This window comes from Elaeis guineensis, chromosome 9 (assembly GCF_000442705.2).
Source record: "Elaeis guineensis isolate ETL-2024a chromosome 9, EG11, whole genome shotgun sequence".
Taxonomy (NCBI): Eukaryota; Viridiplantae; Streptophyta; class Magnoliopsida; order Arecales; family Arecaceae; genus Elaeis; species Elaeis guineensis.
Window position 1 is genome coordinate 3869399 of NC_026001.2, and position 8882 is coordinate 3878280.

The following is an 8882-nucleotide window of genomic DNA, read 5'->3' on the forward strand; positions in this document are numbered from 1 at the left end:
CCACATGAAACATGGCCCTGCCAGCGGGTATAAAGTTGGCACATGAATTAAGAACTCTGTCGATTAAAAAATATGACCCTGTCACGGGTATAATAGTGACCTTAGCATGAATATCTGTGAGCAATATTTTGAAACATGACATGAATACATGATGAAAATGATTTATGATTCATGATTGTGAAATATACATGATTTATGCATGCATGATGAGTTTATAACTTATTTTATTATAGGTTCTATGAAATATTTATTTTTATAATAATTGTTATTTGCTAACTGATGCATTATCATAGAAAACTTATGCTTGATCCGGTAAGGAAGCGGAAGTCTACTTACTGAGCTAGTGTAGCTCATATTCTTTTTATTTTCTCTTTCATGTACAGAGAAATAAGGCTAGGATCGAAGGAAAGAGAATCCAGGCTTGGAGATCAGCAAAGCAAGTTTAAAAATTTTACTCTAGGAATTCAGTTTATGTTTATGGATTGTAGTCATTATGAATTTTAAGACTTGGATTATTTTATCTCTGGATTTAGATGCTCTGAACCATTATTGATTCAATTATTTGATGAATAATAGAATTGAATTTTTTTATTTGATGGATTTTAGATGATTATGATGGACTGGCTTCGTGTTATCGTGGGTTCTATCCCTCGGTAGCATGGCCGTGTTATATCCCAGATTTGGGGCGTGACATTTTATGGTATCAGAGCTTAGGTTATAATCATTGGGGATTATGATATAAATGATATAAATGATTAGGATATGATAGAATAATATCAGAGCTTAGGTTTAAGATCATTGAGATTATAAAGTGATATCAAAACTTTATGTATGATTAATAGGATGTGACCGAGTGGAGTATAATGGATAACATCAGAGCTTAAGATTATGATCATTAAGGACGTGATAGAATGATATAAAGTTTAGGTTATGATCACTAGAGAATATGACTTAAGTGGTATTTGAGCTTAAGATTATCATTATTCGAGATTGTGACTTTAATGATATATGAACTTGAGGCTAAGATCATGAGGAATATGATAGATATAAAAAAAAAGATTCAATAATTTGATTTCGAATCAATAGGTATTATGATAAAATTTATGTATAAATGGCATATGATATCTAAAATAGAATTGATGAGTTATATCTTAGATTTCAATTAGCAAGGTTGATCTGAGTACGAGAAGTGTTGACCCTAGAATAAAGTGGGAGGTATTGATATATTATGTTAGGTATATTTGATGACAAGGGAATGCTAAATCTATATGGATAAAGAACATGATAACTTTGCTGATTTTGATTTCTTTGCAAAGAAAAGTTGGTTTGGAAGTTGTCTAAATGATTGTAAAGTAAATCGAAGGTTAACTCAAATTAATTCTAGACATATTGAATTCTCGAGGAGTAGTGAAACTTATGTAATAAGTTCAAACATAAAAGGTGGATGAAGATTTGATTTTGACGTGCTATGCCTAAGAGATAGTAATGACAAGAAAACTTTAAATTTTACCCTTAATTGTATATAAAATCTGAAAGTTGGATCTATCTTTGATTGATTTAATATACAAAGATATCTTTTATTTTTGATAAACTTAGATAATTTGGTAAGTTGAGATCAGAGTGCGCAGCAAAAGCGTGGTGGTCTGAATTGATTAGAAATATTAATCCTTTAAATCCAAAGATATTATGAAATACGTTAGTTATAAATAAGGAAAGATTTTACTAATAATAAATGGATGCTAGAGAGAAAATCTATCTGATCAAGGAGAGACTCAAAGCAGTATAGGATAGACAGAAGAGTTGGGCAGATAGAAAAAGAAGAGAATTAGAATTTTATTTTGATGATCATATTTTTCTAAAAATATCACCTACAAAAAGTGTCATGAGGTTTGGGAGACATGGCAAGCTGAGTCCGCGATATAATGGACCTTTTGAAATTTTAAATCAAGTAGGAGATGTTGCTTATGAACTAGCCTTACCACCAGATTAGTGTGATAAAGTATGAGCCATTGCAAGTTCACGAAGATCTAACCTATGAAGAATTTTCTCTCTGAATTATTGATCGAAAAGAGCAAGTTCTAAGACGGCGTATCATTTCATATATAAAGATTCATTAGAGTAATTATGAAGAGAGAGAGGCCACATGGGAGCTTGAAGATGATATGAAGACGAGATATCCACACTTATTTAAAAATGAAGGTATGTTAAATTTCGAGGATGAAATTTTTTTTTTTAAGGAGGGTAGAATGTGATAACTTGGCCCAATTGGGCCCAAAACCAGCTCAAAGCCCACCCGAAAAAAAAAAGAGGAAAAACAGAGCAGGAAGACTCCCGATCGGAGTCTTCCTCTTCTCCGATCAAGAATCGGAGTCCTAGGGCCATTAAAAGACCCTAGGACGAACCCTATAAGAAACCCTTCTCTCTCCTCTATGGGTAGATCCATCAGTCGCCGCCGATTGCCGGAGATTTTTCTCCAATTTTCCCGTTTGAAGCCGCGATTTCATGCCGGTGGGGGTCACCGGAGATTGTGGTAAGGTCTCCCTCCTCTCCCTCTCTTCTCTCCCTTCTTTTCCGTGCCTGTGAGCACGATGGCCGGCGACGGGTGTCGTCGGATTTAGTTGGAGAAGGAAACCCCCTGTTCGTCGCCTCTTTCCTCTGATTTTCCGACGCCGACGGTCACGCCGACCGTCGGCCCTGGTCTCTCCGAACCCGGGAGAGTCGGCCGTTGCCGCCGGCCACCACCGGCCATGAGATGGCCGTGATCGGCCGATCAAGGCACGGGGACCTCAAGGTCCCCTGTTTCGACCCAATGAAAAGCCCGGGAAGAAGAAGAAAAGAAAAGAAAAGAAAAAGGAAAAGGAAAAAAAGAAAAAGAAAAGAAAAAGGAAAAAGAAAAAAGAAAAGAAAAGAAAAGAAAAATATAATAATAAGAAAAGAGAAAATTTTCCTCTCTCCCCTCTTTCTCTCTATTTCTCTCTCTCTATTGTCTCTCTCTAAAAAGAAAAAGAAAAAGAAAAAGAAAAAGAAAAAAAATATAAATATATATATATATATATGTGAGAGAAAGTTTTTCTCATCTCTCTCTTAAGTCTTTCTCTCTCTAGAATTAAACTTTCTCTCTCTACCTTCTCTCTACATTTTCTCTCTCTAAATTTTCTTTCTATTTTCTCTCTCTAGACCTTTCTCTCTCATTATGGATTTCGTCTCTCTAGGGTCATTCTCTCTCTCTGATTACATCACAGACCCTAGGATAAACTTGAGATGAAAATATGATGATCTAGGACTGCTCCGAAATTCATGCAGTAGGTCGGATCCCGATCCGATTCTTTTTCAAAATTGATAATATCAATCATGGTTAATCTATATTAAGTCACCTTGATATGACCTCTGATGATCTCAATCATGATTGCCACTTTTAAAGGATATGAAGATTATCTCTCCACTTTCTCTCTCTACTTTCTCTCTCATGATCGACTTTCTCTCTCTAAAAAAGATCTATGAATCCTATATCGAGTCATGCCTTCATCTTTTAGAAGCTTATATTGACTCTAACATGATGATCTGAAGTTGCTTTGATATCTGTGCTGTATGTCAACCTCATCCGATCGTATCAAAGATCTTTCAAATTTATTATTAAAGAACCCTATTGATTGATCTTGACTTTAATTCGATCTGTGCTTCATGATTTCTTGATCAAGATACTTGAATCTGACCCTCAGATCAGAGATCCTGAATTGCCCTGGTATCTGGATGGTCCGACACATCCGGTCAACAGTTCTCTTTCCTTATGATTTAATCTTATTATATTTATGGAATAGAAATTGATGATGATTTGATATTTTAAATAGGATTAGCATATTTTTCTAACGAAGTCTGAAGATCTAAGATGAACAAGGTAAGTAGATCTTATGCTCTTTATTTATTTTTAAATGATCATGTTTTTATGCAAAGAATTGCTATTGATGAAATCATAATTTTTTTATAAAATAAGGATCAGCATATATGATATGAAAAAGTATATTTTATTATGAGCATTGATTTCATGAATATGTCTTATGAAAATAGCATGATTATGAAGCATGAATTTTATTATTTTTTCATCTATGTATATGTATGCTTTAAGAAAAAGATATAAAGATTTCAAAGGCTCTCAGATGGCTATGAATGAATCCCTTCGGGAAGGTCGACATCCGGAGCTAGCATCCACACGAAACATGGCCCTGCCAGTGGGTATAAAGTTGGCACATGAATTAAGAACTCTGTCGATTAAGAAACATGGCCCTGTCACGGGTATAATAGTGATCTTAGCATGAATATCTGTGAGCAATATTTTGAAATATGACATGAATATATGATGAAAATGATTTACGATTCATGATTGTGAAATATACATGATTTATGTATGCATGATGAGTTTATAACTTGTTTTATTATAGGTTCTATGAAATATTTATTTTTACAATAATTGTTATTTGCTAAATGATGCATTATCATAGAAAACTTATGCTTGATCCAGTAAGGAAGCGGAAGTCTACTTACTGAGCTAGTGTAGCTCATATTCTTTTTATTTTCTCTTTCATGTACAGAGAAATAAGGCTAGGATCGAAGGAAAGAGAATCCAGGCTTGGAGATCAGCAAAGCAAGTTTAAAAATTTTGCTCTAGGAATTCAGTTTATGTTTATGGATTGTAGTCATTATGAATTTTAAGACTTGGATTATTTTATCTCTGGATTTAGATGCTCTGAACCATTATTGGTTCGATTATTTGATGAATAATAGAATTGAATTTTTTTATTTGATGGATTTTAGATGATTATGATGGACTGGCTTCGTGTTATCGTGGGTTCTATCCCTCGGTAGCATGGTCGTGTTATGTCCCGGATTTGGGGCGTGACACCAACAGTCTTGCAGAGGGCATTGTTACCCATCAAGACAACTCCACCATCAATCTGCTCATAGGTGTAGAACCAGTCCCTATAAGGACACATGTGGTAGGAGCAACCTGAATCTAAAATCCATTCATCTTTGGATCTGACAATATTAACAGATAAAACATAATCATCGGACTCATCTTTTGCAACTCCAGCCTCTGCTGCATTCTCAGATTTTTTTACTTCTCTTTTCTGTTTGTTTTTCAATTTGTAACAATCAATTTTGATGTGCCCTTTTTTCTTACAGTAATTGCAGACTTTAGATTTGTTTCTTGACTTTGATCTGCGCTCTTCCTTCTTTTTCTCAAAAGTTCTCTCTTGAGACCGGCCTCTGGCCACAAGGCCTTCAAAAACCCCTTCACTGCTACCACCAGTTAAGTCCTTATCCATCAACTCTTTCGAAAATAGGAATGATTTCACATCTTCAACAGAAATAGAATCTCTACTGTAAAGTAGAGTTTCTCTAAAGTGTTTAAATGATGGTGGTAAAGAGTAGAGCAATAAAAGGGCTTGGTCCTCATCTTCAATCTTGACTTCTAAATTCTCTAGATCCATAAGAATCGAATTAAATTCATCAAGATAGATTTTTACAGATGTACCTTCAACCATCTTCAACATGAAGAGACGCTGCTTCAAATGTAGCTTACTGGTGAGGGACTTTGTCATGTACAACGACTCTAACTTGAGCCACAAAGCAGCCGCTAACTTCTCATGGATGACTTCCCACAGAACTTCGTTCGACAAGCATAACTGAATCGCAGCCAGAGCTGTCTCATCCATCTCTTGTTTCTCTTCTTCAGATAATGTGGCCGGCATCTTCTCCTCTCCAAGTAACGCCTTCTGCAACCCCTGCTGCGTCAAGATCGCGTGCATCTTGACTTGCCAAATATCGAAACTAATATTCTGACCGAACTTTTCGATTTCGAACTTTGCAGCCATCTGGAATCCTTCGCAAAGTAGCAAATGAAGCTTGTGTGTAGACAGAACGAGCGATCTGATAACCAGACTCTGATACGAGTTTGCTGGAATAATTTCGCACACAAACATAAATAATAATGCTACTGGCACGAACGGACACCAGAATCACACCTCCAACACAGAACGAAAAAAAATTTAGGAAAGAAGAAGAACACACAGATTTACATAGTTCGGAGATCAAAATGATACTCTTACGTCCACGGACGGAGGTGAGAAATTTTCACTATGTGAGAATCCATAGTACATCAAAGAGAAGCTCTCAATCTCTCTATTTTTCTGATTCTCTCTCATGAAATTTTTTTTTCTCAGCAGAATGAGAGGAAAAAGATCTTAAAAAAAAAATTCCGCGTGTGGGGGTTTTCCATAACCGCCCCCACCACATTCGTGGAAAAAATCCCGCATGTGGGGTGGGTTTCTATAACTGCCCCCACCACATTCGTGGGCGGAAACGGAAAGGGGAGAGTCCCGCTGGACTCTCCCTTTTTTTGATTTTTCTTCCTAACACTTCTCTTGTGTTAAGCTTTTTCCTTTAGAGTAATCACAAAAAACACTTTATCTTCAAGGGGACACAAAGGCTCAAAAGTGAGTCGGCAAAGTGGCATTTGATTCCTCTAGAACTGGAGAATAGATACAGATCCATAGTTGAGAAGTTGGCATTATCTTCCCCATTCCAAATCACCTTATCTGTCTCGAGTTCAAAAAGACAGCAGCTAAGAGGGAGGTGAGAAGACAAGCTTGATCTGAGACCTCCCCACCCAAGTTGGCAAGTATTTTGAGGTTCTAAGAAGAGCTCCTAGCACTGAAGAAATCAGTCACTCGACCATTCTTTTTGTGATAGATATGAAATAGATTGGGAAAGATGTTCTGCAGAGGTGTATCACATAACCAGCTGTCCTTCCAAAAAAGTGTGTCACGTCCATTCCCAATTTTATATCAGATTCTATTCCAGAAAGTAGGGAGAGAGTTGATAACATCCTTCCAGATACTAGAGCTCTGTTTTGGTGGCTTCCATGAAGGAGAGAGTTTCACTTTGAGGTGATACGCCATGAGGATTTGCTTTCTCCACAAGCCAGGTTCATTTACCAGGTATCGCCATTCCCATTTGGCCAATAAAGATTCATTAAAGGTCTTGAGATCAGTAACCCCTAAACCTCCTTCAGATTTCAGAAGACACATAGATTTCGAACTGACTTTGCAAGCTAGTCCATTTACATTTTTGTCCCCTATCCAGAGGAATGATCTTCTATAGCAATCAATTTTTTTGATGATCCAAGCAAGGAGTTTGAACAATGACATAAAGTAGAGGGGTAAGGAAGGGAGTACTGAGTTTACTAGGGTCAATCTTCCTCTGAATGAGAGAAATTTAGTTTTCCACATTGCTAATGTAGCTTTGATCTTTTGTAGAGGGACTAACCAATCAGCCCTTGTTGGTTTCCTGCCAGCTAAAGGAAGTCCAAGATATTTCAAAGGAGGGGAGATGAGGGGGCAAGACAACCAAGTAGCACGGTCAGGTCCAACATCAACATTATGTCCAATGAGAGAGATCGAGCTTTTATGGAAGTTGATGATTAGTCCTGAGATGAGCTCGAAGCAAAAAAGAATCACTTTCAAAATTGTGCGGTGACTTTTAGTGGCTTTCATGAACAAGAAGATGTCATCGGCATATTGCAGAATTCTTGTACCTCCTCGAATCCACGAGTTGTCAAAACCCTCAAAAAAGTCTGCAGAAGCAGCAGCATGAAGCATTCTACAAAGTGGATCAATAGCAAGGATAAAGAGAAATGGGGATAACGGGTCCCCCTGATGAAGCCCACGCCTACATGGAATCCAGTTTCCAATTTGCCCATTAACATTGACAGCCACCTTCCCGCTAAGCAGTAAATTCAGTATCCAACCATTCCATTTTGGAGGAAAGTTCCTAGCAATGAGCAAGTGGGATAAGAAGTTAATGTTGATTCTATCGAACGCTTTCATGAAGTATAGCTTGCATACGATGCCTCCAGATTCAAATTTCCTCATATGATGTAGAACCTCATCTGCCGTGATGAAGTTATCAAGGATAGATCTTCCTTTAATATAGGCAGTCTGTGCCTCGTCCACCAATTTTCCAAAATATGGCTTAAGCCAGTTTGCAAGGACCTTGGAAATAATTTTAATATAACTGTGTATTAAACTGATGGGTCTAAACTCAGAGGGAAGCTTTGCAGCGTCAGTTTTAGGAATGAGAGTAAGACAAGCATAGTTCAGCCTGGCCAAGTCAATATTACAATCAAAGAGATGCTGGAAGAGATAGAGGAAGTCAGCCTTGACCACGTCCCAACAAAACTGAAAGAAGAACAATGGAAAACCATCCGGCCCAGGGCTCCTGTCACCTTTAAAGCTAAAGACCGCATCTTTGATTTCATCTAGAGAGAAGGAAGAGTCTAAGGTACTTAGATCAACATTGTCATCTCGGTACAAACTGCTCCAGTTAAGATCAAAGAAGTGATCCACTGGTTTGTCCAAAATACCAATGAAGAATTCAGAGAAAGCTTCCTCAAAAAAGAAGAAGAAGAAGAAGAAGAAGAAGAAGAAAGGAATTCAAAGAAAGCATTCAAGATGCGAGCCTTATCAGTGACCTCAACCCCATTCCACACAATACCTGTAATCCAATTAATTTTTTTTTTTTCAGACTGGCTGATTTGTGGAAGAAGGTTGTGTTATCGTCACCTTCACGCAGCCATTTAATTTTGGATCTTTGCTTCCAATGTATCTCTTCAGCTGCATAGATACGTTTAAGTGTTGCTCTTTATTCAGTTCTAACAATTTTCTCAGGCGAGGATAGGGGTGTGAATTCCTCTTTCCGATCAAGTGCTTGTAAATTCTGTAGGAGACTATCTTTCTCAGCTCTGGCCAATTTCCTCTTCATCTTCACCCACTGTTTTAAGGAAGATCGTATGGCTCTAATGTAACAGTCCAGGTTCTTGGGCCTGT